The sequence below is a fragment of the Microtus ochrogaster genome, chromosome 19, assembly GCF_000317375.1.
Source record: "Microtus ochrogaster isolate Prairie Vole_2 chromosome 19, MicOch1.0, whole genome shotgun sequence".
NCBI classification, from domain to species: Eukaryota; Metazoa; Chordata; class Mammalia; order Rodentia; family Cricetidae; genus Microtus; species Microtus ochrogaster.
This window is the reverse complement of record NC_022021.1, coordinates 25390164-25405440: the sequence shown is the minus strand read 5'-3', so window position 1 is coordinate 25405440 and position 15277 is coordinate 25390164. Positions and strand designations below refer to the sequence as shown.

The window sequence follows — 15277 nt, the reverse complement described above, 5'->3', positions numbered from 1 at the left end:
CTTGAACTTTCATTAACTGTAGCTCAGCAATGCAAAGCTCCAAAGCACACTCCTTAAAATTAGTGAGAAATTTATCACGTCAAAGACAAAAATCTGTGACAACATCTGTGTGGTCAATAGAAGAGATTTTTAAATATAGATGTGGACACCTGTCACAGCCTATTTTAATTATTCCTGTTGTTCAGAATCATGACAGAACTATAATCATTGAAATAATATCCCTCAAAGATGGATAATTGATTTTAATATGGAAATTTCAAGAAGGACTTATTAAGTAATAACTAGAAATAGCGAAATTAATTCAAATCAGAGTCATTCACAGGCATTTTGAAATAATATAAAATGTCCCCAAGTTAATCTGCTATTTTTGGATTCTTTTTTTTTTTCCTGAGACATAAATGAACTAAGAATGACAAAGAGTCAAGGAAAACTAATCTTAACATTGAGTTCTGGTTAAAGCTAATTTTGGCTAAAGAATTAGCTTTCTCATGACACATGCACAATGAGCCTACTGGATTTGTACTTGCCAGGGCTTGATGTTTCTAATGCTTTATACGAAAAGATTGGAAGCATCCTCGGGTCGCTTAGGGGAGGTTAACTTTTATGGAACTATGGCCCCTTCATCTGTGCATTCTGCTCTCTGACCACAGTGAAGCAAGCATGCTGTTCCATTACCTAGCCCCCAGGACTACTATCTAGCTCCCACCAGAGGTCCCAAAGGCAGTGGGCATGTCTGATCATGAAAGAGTAATTCAAAGCCATTAGCCCAAAATAATCCTTTTCTCTTCATGAGGTAATTACCAAATCTTTTATTATAGTGACAGGACTCCCAAACGATGCCTAAAGCAAATATTTATTTGCTTAAATGAGCTGATGTTTTTAAACAAGGAGAGTTATTCCGAACCTGCCATCTAAAACATTAAAGAGACTACCCAGAAGCCTGTGGAACTCAGACCTCACTATGGCATTCTGTTATCCCATCTCTCTCCAGGTTCCTGTCACAGAGGAGGAACACGGATTACAGGAGATGTTCGGTTGCTACACAATGCCCCCAGACAGCTGAGGAAACCAGGACACTAGGTGAGAACTACCTTTCTGATAAAAGAGAGAGAGAGAGAGAGAGAGAGAGAGAGAGAGAGAGAGAGAGCGCGCTGCAGAAACGACAACGCTAAGGAAGAATCATGTGGCATCCAAGTTGAGTTAGAGTTTGGAGACGAACTTGGGAACAAGCAAGGACAGAGGACTGGGGGTAGGGTGTCCTTCTATAGGGGATGACAAGAGGACTTCTTGCCCTATATCTTGTCCTCCCCACCACACCTATGGTATCATTCATAATTATCATTTATAATCTCTCCCTCTCTCCCCTCCTCCTTTCCTCCTTTCCCCTTCTCTTCTGTGTATGTGGTGTATGTACATGTTTGTGAGGGAGCGAGCATGCATGTGTGCAAGTTACCATGCACATATATGCATTTGTATGTGCAGGCCAGAAACTGCCAATGGTTTCTTTCTCAGTCTCCCCCCTTGTTTGTTTGTTTGTTTGTTTGTTTATTGGACAAGATTCTTCACTGAACCTATAACTCATGACTTTGGCTAGGCTGACTGGCCCACGAGCTCCAGGGACCCAGGGTACACAAATGTGTACTCCCACGATTGACATTTTTATGTGGTTCCTGGGGATCCAAACTCCAGCCCTCGTGGTATACAGCAGGCGCTTGACTGACTTAGCTTTTCCCCAGTCCCCACCCCGGAACTTTTTCTACAATGTGGGGATCAGACTAAAAGGAGCCGGAAGCAGCTCTGAGCAGTTAGGCATTGTTCCTATGTCTGAACCAGGTTGCAACTTTGAGTCTCTACAGCTCATTCATAACTTTACCTTGTTTTCTATTTGAGCCCTCAATGAAATTCTTGACTTCAAAAATGTGTTTCTACTCTACTGATCCTCAGTATACATGAAGGCTTATTATTCAAGAAAATATCGATCACAGAATTCATTATAAAGTCAGAAACAGCATCAATGTTCAACAGTAGGGAACTGTTAAAAACAAATACCATGGGTCTTAACACAGCAAATCGAAATTACGCTTTGGTAATATTGAATAGCATTTCATAATTTAATGTTTCATAAGAAGAGAATATTTTTTACAAGCAAATATATATACTTCAATGCAACTACACCCTTTTCCTTTTTTCTTTCTTGATAAACATATTAATTACAAATATGGTAGATATTTAGACACTGGCATATTATACTAATCAATCCAGGGTAATTCAGCATTTCCTTTCAGCACAACTATATTTAGACCTAGGAAAAGCAGAAGCACAGTGAAATGCTAATACATCCTCTCTCTGGGTAGCTGTGCAAGTTATTTCTGTGGGAGGGGGCTGCTTGTAGAAGCCAGAGGCCAGCCTTGGGTGCCATTCCTTAGGCATTTCCCACCTCCTTTTTTGAAACAGAGTCTCACTGACTTCTGTGTGACCAGGTAGCTAGGCTAGCCGGTCAACAAGTTCCAGTAATCTGCTTTGCTTCCCAGGATTGGAATTACAAACATTCATCTGGGCAGGTGAGCTGGGGTTGGGTAGGGGGTGATGTTTAAATAGGGTTGTGGAAACTGAGCCTGAGCTCAGGTCCTCAGGCTTACAAGCAAGCACTTTCCTGACTAACATGTATCTCAGCTTTGTGAAAGGTATTTTTGTTTCCCTTTTAAGGGGAGAAGCCTAAAAAAATGTTGGGATTTGGGTGGGGTGCCCAGGGCCTCACAAATGCTTTGCCCACATTCTGCCGCCAAATTCCACCCCCAGATCCTCACAAATGTTATGGATTACAAAGCTGGAAGAGACACTAAATAGATAGCTTCCCAAACAAGGAAATATAAGAAATGAGGCTGGTGAGGGAGTTCACAGACACATGGCAGTACAAAATAGTAAAGGTATAAAAATCAATTACAACTCCAGGAAATAAAAACAGGAACCTTTTCCCTGTTATCTTGATAAGCAAGCTTCTCGTGGATTCTTTCCCATACCTAACAGGACTGCAGTCAATCTGGCCTTCAGATCTCTTGCTGGAATTACAATAGCAGCTTCCTAATGTGTTTGCCTGACTTACTCTTCAGCAAGATCAAGGAAAAAGATGAAGAAGGGGAAAAGAGAGAATAGTCCTTACTTAAACTGGAAATCTCAAGAGTAAACAATAACTATTGACCCTTCTGGTTCCACCAATTAGTTTCTTCTAAACTTATGAAATCAAGACAAAGTTTCATGACTAAGGGCAATTATAACTTTCACAACAAACGTGCCCTAGTTTTAACATTTTAAAAAAGCAGCCATTGAGTTCAACATGATCAGTTCCATGCTGTGTTGTGCTATTTTCCGTATTGTAGGAAATGCACGTGCGGTTCTTGTCAAAGCCATCCCAACACACCACTGTGCTGAACACTTCTATACAAACAAACAAGGCTTCCTCAGAGTTGGTAGCAAATATTTAAAGTACAAACCCAAAGGAGAAAATCTGTTTTCAATCTATGAGGGGTTCAATGGCAACAAACAGCAGAGGCAGAAAATATCTGTGTGCAGGGCTGAAGATGGTCCCAGTTTTGCATGATCTTGAGACACACCAAGAAAGAGCCAGCAAGGTGATTTAAAAGCCCAACGTGATCAAGTTATAACACAGGCAAGAAAGGAAATCTGACGACAAAGAAGGAAATGAGCTCCCACGGAGCCCTCAGTAAAGATAAAGGCAAAGGCATATCCCCTGGCAGTACCAGGGCAAAATCAAAGGACTGGGGGAGGAGGGCAAATGTAAGCATCCTTGGACAAGCTCAAGATGGAAGAACGGTAGCTAAGAACAACCCAGCCTTCTCCCTGGCACTATGAATAGTTCTCACACAGCACCATCTGGTACAGCTCAGAATCCAGACACTTGACGTTTCTCTAATTAGTACCTGTCTTCGTTCAGTCGTTAGCAGGGAAATCGAGGCTAGGAAATGATAATCATTATTGATTTGAACTTTGTTTTTTAAAGGTTTACCCTCTTTGCCTTGTGCTGTCCCTACTTTATAAGCGTAGCCCTTTAAGTGGGAGCTCCATAGATTTCGTGGGGAAATGTGAGTCAGGGACACTCACCATAGACCAAGAAGTCCTAAGCATGGATAAGATTCAGCAAGGGAGGGAACAGTCAGGACACTTGCTCTGATGGGAAGACCGATGACAAACAACTTCAAAGGGCAGAATGCTGGAGAGACGGCTCAGCAGTTAGGCGGGCTGGGGGCTCCTACATGGCAACTCGTAACTCCAGTTCTAGAGGATCTGATGTCTTTTCTGGTCTCCACATGCACACGGTGCACAGACATACATATATGCATATATACATATATGCAAAATAGCCATATACATAAAAATAAATAAACCGGTTTTTTTTTTAATTTTAAAAATAAAAGTGGCTGTGGTGACACCCACCTTTATTCTCAGCACTCAGGATGCAGCAGCAGGTGGCTCTCTGAGTTCAAGTTCAGTCTGGTTTACATAGCCAGTTCTAAATAACTCAATCTACTAAAACTATAGCCGATAGCCTCATCAGTAGGATCTATTACCCCCAAAAGGTAAGAACATAAACATGAAAAATCCCAATAGCTCTTTTTTGCAATTTGGAATATTTGTTTTTTTTATTTACTGTATTATTTATTCATTTTATTAAAAATTTCCGCCTCCTCCCCCCATTCCCCTTCCCCTCCCTCTTCAGTCCTCTGGAAGAGCAGTCAGGGTTCCCTACCCTGTGGGAAGTCCAAGGTCCTCCCGGCCTCCATCCAGGTCTAGGACGGTGAGCATCCAAACAGGCTAGGCTCCCATAAAGTCAGTACATGCAGTAGGATCAAAACCCAGTGCCATTGTTTCTCAGCAGCTCTCATTGTCCGCCCTGTTCAGAGTCCGGTTTTATCCCAGGCTTTTTCAGTCCCAGTGCAGCTGGCCTTGGTGAGCTCCCATTAGATCAGCCCCACTGTCTCAGTCGGTGACCTCGTGGTCCTTACTTCCGGAATAATTGGTTTTTAATGCAAAAATAGTTTATAAGCATTATTTTTTTTATCTTCATCACCTCTACTAACAAGTTCAAACAGCCTAGCTTGGCCTATTCTGCTATTCAGTTTATAAGTTGACTGACAACAAAAAAAATGCCAGTCTGCACTAAATGTTTGATTTTATAATTAATTATATGCTTTCATACCATGTAAACCACATTCCCAAATTTCCAACTTTTACTTGCCATTTCTTTCTCTAAATAAAAACTTCATTAAGTCTTTAACAGATCCAGACAATTTTTTTTCTTTTTTTTTTTAATTTATTTATTTATTGAGGATTTCTGCCTCCTCCCCGCCACCGCCTCCCATTTCCCTCCCCCTCCCCCGATTAAGTCCCTCTCCCTCATCAGCTTGAAGAGCCATCAGGGTTCCCTGACCTGTGGGAAGTCCAAGGACCGCCCACCTCCATCCAGGTTTAGTAAGTTAGATCCAGACAATTAAATGGAGTCCATCTAACCAAAAAATAAAATATTTCTAACATTTTTATTCAAAACACTAGTTGCTAATAGTAAGAAAAAAATTAAACCATTATCACACACCCCAGGAAAGTCAGGCAGACAAGGCATAATTAATAGCGCGAAACCAAGAACAGTTCTCAGTGAGGAGAGTTGAGAAAACAGGCAGATTAAAACCCTGGGGGATTTCACAGCCACAGACTTGTGATGTTGACAAATAAAACTTGAAAGGTTAACGCCAAACCTCTCCAAGGTTATTCTGTAAGACGTTCCCTTCCCACTGGGGCTGTTAATCATCCGTGGAGCTTTTTATAATCCGAGAACAAAACGTAAAAGCACCAACTACACAGTGGAATGGGGTTAAGTGCTGACATTTCCAGAACACAGTTGCTGTTGCTAAATCTAACAGAGAGTGTGACTTGCATTCAGTTTGTGAATGAGTCAATAAGCCCCGAATCTCACACCACTTAGCAGGCTCAGGAAAGCAGAGCTCCCATCATTCCCTCCTCTCCTAAATGTTCTCCGCTCGTTTCTATGGAGCGGCAAGGGCAGGTATGTTCATTTTGGCTCGAAAATTAAAATGTTGTATTTGGTTTTTCCCAAAATACAAAGGTCAGCAAATCTCAGAACAAAATGCCCCTTTTCTTCCCCAGAGGTTGGTTTCTAAAACCGTATCGTTGCGCCCCAGAGAGATAGAAACACACTCATCACATTCTCCTCTGTGACTTGAGCATTAGGATCAAGCTGTCTATCTCTTAGTATAAACAGAAGAGCCATCCAATGAGCTTTTCCCAGCAATCATTGTTTGGGGCCAGACTTTTACAATAAGCAATCACAGCACATAGGTATCACTGGGGAAAGCAAGGGCCACTCAGGGTCTACTTGATACGTGCACCTCATCCCTGAGAGTTGAAGGGTATTTAAGTTAAATCACGATATTTTGAAAAAAGAATTTAGATTATAATATATAATTACAACATTTCTCCCTTTCCTTTCTTCCCTCTCATTTCTCCACTAAAGAAAAGTAGACGTGGCTGGTTGATACAGGTAAATCCGATGTGGTGAGACCCACTTATTATAACCCCAGCACTTGAGAACCTGAGAAAGAAGGATTGACAGAGGTGGTGGCCCTCTGGGCTACACTGTGTCTCCCAGGCTAGCCTGAGAACCAAACAACTAACAAACAACAAAAGTAAACGGTGTCAATACATTGTAAAAGAAACTTTGTCCACACGGTCCTTATGCCATGCATTTTAATGACTTGTATGATGAGAAAAAAGACAATACTGCTACAAAGGGAATACAGATGGAGCCTTAGATTCCTGCCTAGAGACCATCGAAGACTGTGTTCTTATGTAAACCACTGAAGGTCAATCTCTAAAATGCAGACGTCAAAGTGTAAACGATGCCTAACAATCTTTCCACCTCTCTCTCCCATGTTCTACGTTTGCCTTATTCCCAGAATATTCTGTAAACAAGTCCAGAGAGGACACACATTATTGGACGGTGTCTTTTTAATTATTCTGGGTCACTGGCATGCTGGATCAATCTGTTCTCTATTACTGAGCACATGCTGCTAAACGCGACACATGATTTTAATTCCGTGTCACACAGTCTATCTCCCTCCCACTCTCAGCACTTGGCTCACCAATTTTCTCCTGACTAACAAGGCTGTTGCACTCACAAGGGCAGACTATGTGCCACCAATCCATAGTAGCCCTTTACATAGCCCATTAACTAACATTAAGGTCCTCTAAACAAGATACACTATCTCTTCCAGCCGGTTAAACAGCAAGCCTGAAAGTAAATGATCCCAGAGAAGTCAGAGGAAGCTGGCCACAGTAACAAGGAAGGGATTTCAGAACAGCTGGGAGCGTGTTATTACGTCACAGTGCAGGACCCGGCAATGGCCTCAACTACAGAGCCGCCAGAAAGAATCACTGATAAAAACATTTTTCCTTTCTTACACCAAGGCATGATAATGAATGTCAACCAAGCAGAATGGACATAGCATTTCTAAGCTTGGAAAGAAGTGCTTATATTGCAAAATGTCTGCCTCAGAGACTCAAATGTCACTTAATGAGCATCTATTATATGCCATGCATCGTGCCACATGCCGGCAATACAGACCTACGTTATGGCGAGATCATAGGAGATTCCCAAGATGTTCATGGCAAAGACAAGCAGGCAGGCAATCAGCATACAGCAGCAAGGATTGCTATGACAGGGGAGAGTTCCACAGACAGGACAGAAAGGGTACCATGAAAAAAACGGAGAAGACGTTCTAGGCAGCGAAGGCACGGAGTCCAAAAGAGTTGGAAGCTTTCGGTGAAACGTGGGAAGGTGTTATTTGAGAAAGGTTTTAGGATCTGGATATATAGGAATGGGAGGGGGTCAGAAGAAAGGGTTCAGAATGTTTAATTATATGCAATAATGAACCTAATTTTGGAAAGAGTGTTAGAAGTGACAACTGATCACTTGAACAACAAAAAAGTAATTTCCTTTATTCTTGAAAAAATTCACAAGTTCACCTTAGCTAATGTCACTAGAGCAGTTTCTTTTGATTACTGTGGATTCTCTCTAGGAAGAAAATTTTAAAATTCTGGCAATTAACTTCCCTTACTCTTATCAATTTTTGGCTATATACCTGGATTCTTCTAGAGGACTAGTAACAGGCCACTGGTATATTTGAATATATTCTAATTTTAGTAGGTTAGTAGGTTGCCATGTGCAGCATGTTCAAACTACAAGAGTGGTGTACACAAATGGGCTTATAAGATACAACTACCAGCACTGGGGAGCTCTATGACAAATGTTTTCTGTTTTCCCTCTCACATATTTCATGCTAAAATCATTTATGAAAGCCGTGACTGGAAACGCTTTCTTCATTCAGAGATATTCATGAACAATAACAGCACACACCCTAGAGATTAGCCCCTTTAAAAAAAAAACAGTTAATTTAGAATACTAAAATCTTGCATAAGCCCTAATTATCGCTTCAGTATTTGTAGAGTTGATCTATATTTGAAGTGGGGGAAAAAATAACATTTTTGACAAGGTCTCTGGAAGGAATGAGGAAAGCCAGTATTATTTTTAGTGGGAGTGACTTGAAAATCTCAAGTTACATCCTCAACACAAACACGGGATGAATTGATAAGTAGGCCAGAAGTTGTTAGTTAACTAAAAGAGGAAATGGAATTTTTATCACTTTTGCAGCAAGATGGTTTTGTAAGAGCCTGCTTGGTTTATGCCAGCCACCCTATACTTATTCAATAACCATTTCAGAGGATATAATAGGTAAAGAATACGAAACCATTAAGTCATGTTAAAAATAATACCCTCTGGCCCATCTTTTCTTTGTGTGAAGAGAATCTACATTCTCACTTACAACCGGATGACTCTGTGAGAAATTAGGACCATGAGATTTCAAGAGCTGACTCAAAATAGGGACTCAACAGAGCATTTGACTGGCATTTTATTTAGGGAACAGACTGCAGGAAGAGCTGCCGGCCATGGCCACTTTCCTCCACACTTACTTCAGTAACTAGGAGACTGCTGAAGGTTCACAATGCTCTCTTCCTACCCCAGTGAACTTCCTACCTATAGACAGCAAAGTTTCTCCCAGGGGTCAGGCAGACAGGAAGTCCTCTAGGACGCCAAGTTCAAACTCTGAATGTCTTGGACTTGTATGCCAACCACACTCCAGAACCTTATCATTCTTCCTCTGAAACAATTTGTCATCTGAGTGGGATACTCAAAAACATTGGGCCCCGGGTCGAGTGCGTTCATGGTGCTGTAAGTTGATGTGGAGGCTACTAGGAGTAGGAAAAGACATGAATGGTCTTACCCAGGCTGGATCCTGAGTACTACAGCTCTGCATTGCCAAAGGGCAATAGTGGTATAGCTGCATTAGGAGCATGGGGGTAACCAACTGCTTTCTCATTGAGGCAAGTTCTACTGGAGGGAGTTCATAGTACTGAGCAAACCTGGTCAAAATCCCATGAGCAACAGGAGGAGCTTAGGATTGTTTTGCCAAATGGTCATATTATTAAGCTTTCTTCTAAAGCCTTATGCTTATACCATGCACTGTGCAGCTCTTGGTCAGAGAAGCTTGTACCAGTGGGCATCAGTCAAAGCACAGAGCCTTAACTAGACAATGCACTGAGTGTTGGGCCAATATTATCTCAGGGCCTGTACCTCAAGGCCTGTAGGAAAGAAAAAAGTCTGGCTCGAAATTTGAGTGAGGATAAGACAGCAAAATTTAGGTAGACACACCTCCAGCCAGAGGGTGGGTTTGGCTGCCTCTCATTGGATGGAGGTACCCCCACATCACACCATGTCACTTAAGCTACATAAGCTGACGCTCACAGTAATAAACTGAGTTCCTGCTTGACTCGACTTCCTATCGCGTCTGATTGTCCTGCATATGGGGAATGGGTGGATAGCTCACTTACCATTTCCTGGAGAATAAGGAGGCCTAGCGGTGACTAGGGGAGTACGGAGGCTCAAAGAAGCCTGGCAACTGAGAACAAGTAATGGGATGTGCTTGGTGATAGAGGGGACAGGGGACGTTTATATGTCCCTTTGCCCACAAAGGTTCAGAGAACATCACAGGGGAAAAAATGCAGAAAGGAAGAAGCAGAGGATGATGGTAAGGAGTGCTGTGAAATTCTGTCTTCCAGACTTGACATGGCGAGGTTGCCTGTACAAGAGCAAGCCATATAATAGTACTCTATACATGAATTCATGAAAGATATAGAAACAAGCAAGCTCATGACTAGTAATCACCTTCGCTTGTCATCAAAGGTACAAAGTTAAAGCTACAAGACAGTATTTTTACCTAACAAATTATTAAAAACATGCTTAAAATATCATATTCATGTTGTCAAGCAGAACTCAAAATTATACTTTTACACGTCACCGAGGGTATTGCTTCTACAGATAAGAATTAGCGGCATATATATTTGTCAGAACTTTTAAAAATGTATACACACACACACACACACACACACACACACCACGGAAGAGAGGGGTAATTAAAGAAGGGGGTGAATAATCAAAACATCAGAAAAAAATAGTAAGTATGAAAATTAAATAACAATTTGTTAATATAAATTTTACTGTAAGAGCATATCTTTCTTTGGGGAAGATTGTGGAGACTGCAAAATGCATTTTGTGCTTCATATGTTGAAATATATATATACATAAGTATTAATTTTATAAAAATGATGTGTCTAAAGGGGAATTAATAAAATTCAGCCAAAGCTTACCTACTATCCCTAAGGTTCCTTGGCTTCAGGCAGTATATTCTCCACACGAATTCTATTCTATCCTCAGTCAATGTCTTTAGACCTTTGAGTCAGGAGAAATTGTACAAAACATCTAGGATGCTACCTTAACTTCCACCATATTCGAACATTTACAGCAGTAGGACCAAAACATGAAGAGGGCTCCTGTAGGATGAGTATCACCAACTCTCAGCCCAGAATAGCTATTGATCCAATAGCAAGAGCTACCATTACCATGTCTTATGCTCAGCCTGCTTTCTTAAAGAGCCCAGGATCACCAGCCCAGGGACGGCACCACCCACAATGAGCTAGGCCCTCCCCCATCAATCACTGGCCTGCCTACAACCCAATCATATGGAGGCATTTTCTTGAGTGTCCCTCCTCTCAGATCACTTTAACTTGTGTCAAGTTGATATAAAACTGTCCAGCACACCATCCAATTACTAACGTCAAGTTTGCAGGTCAGTCCTATCTTCTGTTGTAATGGTTATGGTCTAAGACAGTGAATATGTCTCTTTTACAGACAGAAATGCCTTAAAAACAGAACGTATACACTTCTTCCCACCCCTGACCTGTAAGAGAACACAGGCCTGGTTATGAACAGAATAATGGATATATATTAAAATAGTTACTTTTCCCTCTCTTCACAGAAACACAAGGAGGGACCCAAGAGTTCAAACTCAAAAAAATATATGGTCTCTTCTAAGAATGGGCCACCCTGGTGTTGGTAACTCTTGACTTGTTGACATGTCAACATGACCCTCCAACATCACTGCAGTTCAGCTTCTCTGATTCCAAAGATGGTTTTCAGGGAGGCTTCTGTTCAGGACTCTGGTACTGTCTGTCTCCTCATTTGAGAGCAGTGGTTTGTCCTGTGAATCAACTCTCTAAAGGAATCACGGTGAATTGTTGGTTGTTCTTTTATCAACTATGGTGAATGTTCTCTTCCAAGTTCTTGGGATGCTAGACCCCAAGGTGGAAGGGCTTGTTTTTATAAAGATTTTTTTTGTTTGTTTTTTTGAGACAGGGTTTCTCTGTGGCTTTGGAGCCTGTCCTGGAACTAGCTCTGTAGACCAGGCTGGTCTCGAACTCACAGAGATCCACCTGCCTCTGCCTCCCAAGTACTGGGATTAAAGGCATGAGCCACCATCGCCGGCTGTTTTTATAAAGATTAATCATAAGTGAAAAGTTGCTACACAGATTGCTGAAACTTCAATCTTGAATGTAAACTACTATTTAAATGTTATAAACTTCATTTTTCATGTAAGGGAAAAATCTAGTTTTCTAAGCAAGAAGGCTTTCATCTCACAGTTTTTAGGAGATGATATTATTTTATATGTTTTAAAAGTTAACATAACTGGGTGACTTTTAATTTTGTGTTTATGAAAGTTTCAACATTATCCTGGAGGTGCATTTAATTAACTGAAAAAAAAATTCAGTTAGGAAAAGTTCTACGACTCTGCTAATAAGGAAGAAAATGATTGATGTGGGATTCCCCTCTTTATGCTGTGAATATCATTAGTTAATAAAGAAACTGTCTTAGGCCTACACAGGGCAGAATATAGGTAGGCAGGGAAAACTAAAGTGAATGCTGGGAAAAAGAAGGTGGAATCAAGAGAAGCCATGTAGGCCCAAAGATAGACACTGGAACTTTACCCGGCAAGCCACAGCCTTGTGGTGATACACAGATTAATGGAGATGGATTAATTTAAGATATGAGTTGGCCAGAAATATGCTTAATCTATTGGCCAAACAGCATTGCAAATAATATAGTTTCTGTGTGTTATTGCAGGACCGGGCAAGACAGAAACCTCCTTACAACAAATGATACAAAAGTATTAAAACTAAAAAGTGTAATGAGGTAAAAGCTTTGTCAGAAAACACACTTGCCATCCTTTGTTTGTGATTAACAAACAACATAAGCTTTGGAAGAAAGCAAAAGAAAACAGAAAGAAAAAATATGAAATACAAAAGCGTGTGTAAATGTGAGCACTCCCTCTCACTGGCTTCTAGTCTTTTACTTTAAAGCTTTTCTTTTATCCCCATTTCTTCCTTCTATAAAACAAGAGTTAATAATAAGTACCTCAGCGGGTTGTTTTAAAAAGTGACTTCAAGGACTCTGTGCTAAAGTGCACGGTATAAATAGCCTTGTTGATGCTATGTTTGCTATTGTTATGTTTATTGTTATTAGGCTATAACTTGCTATTGCCACTGTTGAAAATTCCTCACTTACGGTGTTTACCCCACTGTGCAGAGCAGAATGCACGTTAGCTGAATACAGGATACTTAGATTTTTACTGACCTTACTGCACTACAAAGATAACTTTCATAGTGAAAAAAATCCCATTCCATTAGTTTACCTCCTTTAAAAACCTAGTCTCCATCAATTTTTACATAAAATGTTACCTTGTACATGAAAAATATGAACCAACAAAGAAGAAAAATAAACACCTTTGAGTACAAACATTTAGATGTCAAAATCACTGTGACAGAAAAACATCAGTACATTGTTAGTCAATGAGATCCAATAGGTTCCCCACCCCAAAACTGTGCAGGCTATTATCATTGCTTTTCATCTCTCCAAAGCTTGATGACAAGGCCCTATTGCTATAGACAACATAGACTTGAGTCACAAGACATGAAGAAAACAAACTGACAATGACCTGGCAGCTTCATCCCTACTAGCTAGCTTTCACAGTGTTCAAACATGCTACGTACACACCAACCAGGAAAAAAGGAACCAGTGGTCTCACTTCCTGCATGCTACAATAACATGGACTGAGAAGATAAGCCCACTGGTGTAATAATAAATGTTATAGGAGAGCCCAGGCACCTGGTTGCCTAGGTGATGGCTTAATGTGTTTTCCCCCCTCCCCGCTCAATTTGGTGTGGGTATATAAAATGTTTGGACAATAAACGGGGGCTATCTGGCCTTTTCCATGAAATAAATAAATAAATAAAAAATAAATGTTATAGGAGTAATCATCTAGTTTCTTATCTGATTTGAGGGCTGCTCCACAACATGAAATTCATGTCTGGTACAGCTAACTGGGCCAAAAAAAAACCATGGTTGGCTAGGCCATGAACCCTAGGGGAGAACCTAATCTATTATTCTGCCAAATGAACATAGCAATAAACCATTCCCCAAATTCTTATTTCTATTCCCACAAGTGCATCTTTCAACTCCCATCAGAAAAGCTTCTTTTTGCAATGGATGGTGAGTAATACATAAACCTTTAACTGGTCAGCTCTGAGGGAATAAGAAACTATAGCATGATCTACTCTGATACAGCCTTCTCCCCCAGGTTCGGAGATCATTAAGGGAGAGTTGTGGGAAGGCTTCAGGGCAGAAGGAACAGAAGTTCACAATAAAACAATACTTGCTAGACCTGTCAAGGCTGTTGCACACATGAACTCATGAACTCACACTGGCTGTGATGACATGTCTGAGACCTGTGCAAGAACAAGCCAGCCGGGCTGGAAAGATGGCCCAGTGGTTAAGAGTGCCGTCTGCTCTTCCGGAGGTCCTGAGTTCAATTCCCAGCAACCACATGGTGGCTCCAAACCATCTGTAATGAGATCTGGCGCCCTCCTCTGGCATTTGGGTATACATGGAGGCAGAAAGTTGTATACATAATAAATACATATAAAAAATAAAATTAAATTAAAAAAAGTACAAGCCAGCCAAAATTCCAACAAGGATGGAGGGGGCTCAAAAAGTCCTACTCCTAGCTGGGAATCTGCTGGCTTGTGATGGCTGCTGGGGAACAATGAGCCAATTTCCTTCAGTGATGTGGGCCAAGAAACTACCTGATTCCTAGTAAGTATCCCTATACCCATGCACATACTGGTAGTGGACTTGGTGAATTTAAAAAACAGATGACATGATGTTGGAAGGGAAACATGGTGGGGCAGCTAGGGAAGGAATTGAAGCAGAGGAATTGGAGGAAAGTTTTGATCAAAACAGATGCATGTATGAAATTCTCAATAAAATCACTTTTAAGCCCTATAAATGGGTTGGAGTGACGGCTTAGCAGTTAAGAATGCTGTTCTTCGAGACAACCTAGGCTCAATAGCCCAGCGCCCATATGACAGCTCACAAATGTGTCTAACTCAGTTCCTGGGGATTGGATGTATTCTTCTGGCCTCTGTAGGCACTGAATGCATGCGATGCACAGACATACATGAAGACAAAACACCCATACACATAAAATGAAAATAAAGGTTAGAATATTTTAAACCCCTGGCCAGACATGGTGACACATGCCTTTAATCCCTGAACTCAGGAGACAGAGACAGGAAGATCTCTGTGAATTTGAGACCAGCCTGATCAACATAGTGAGTTCCAGGACAGCCAGGAGAGAGACCCTGTCTTAAACAGCAAATAAATCAAAATTTAAAAATGCCGCCGGGCGGTGGTGGCACACGCCTTTAATCCCAGCACTCGGGAGGCAGAGGCAGGCGG

General features: G+C 41.1%; 1 protein-coding gene across 1 annotated transcript in view; it reads right to left on the bottom strand.

Moving 5' to 3' along the window:
- Oxct1 (3-oxoacid CoA-transferase 1) overlaps positions 1 to 15277 on the bottom strand; it is a 125201-nt gene that overhangs the window by 58776 nt on the left and 51148 nt on the right. The gene's annotated exons all lie outside the window — the stretch shown is intronic.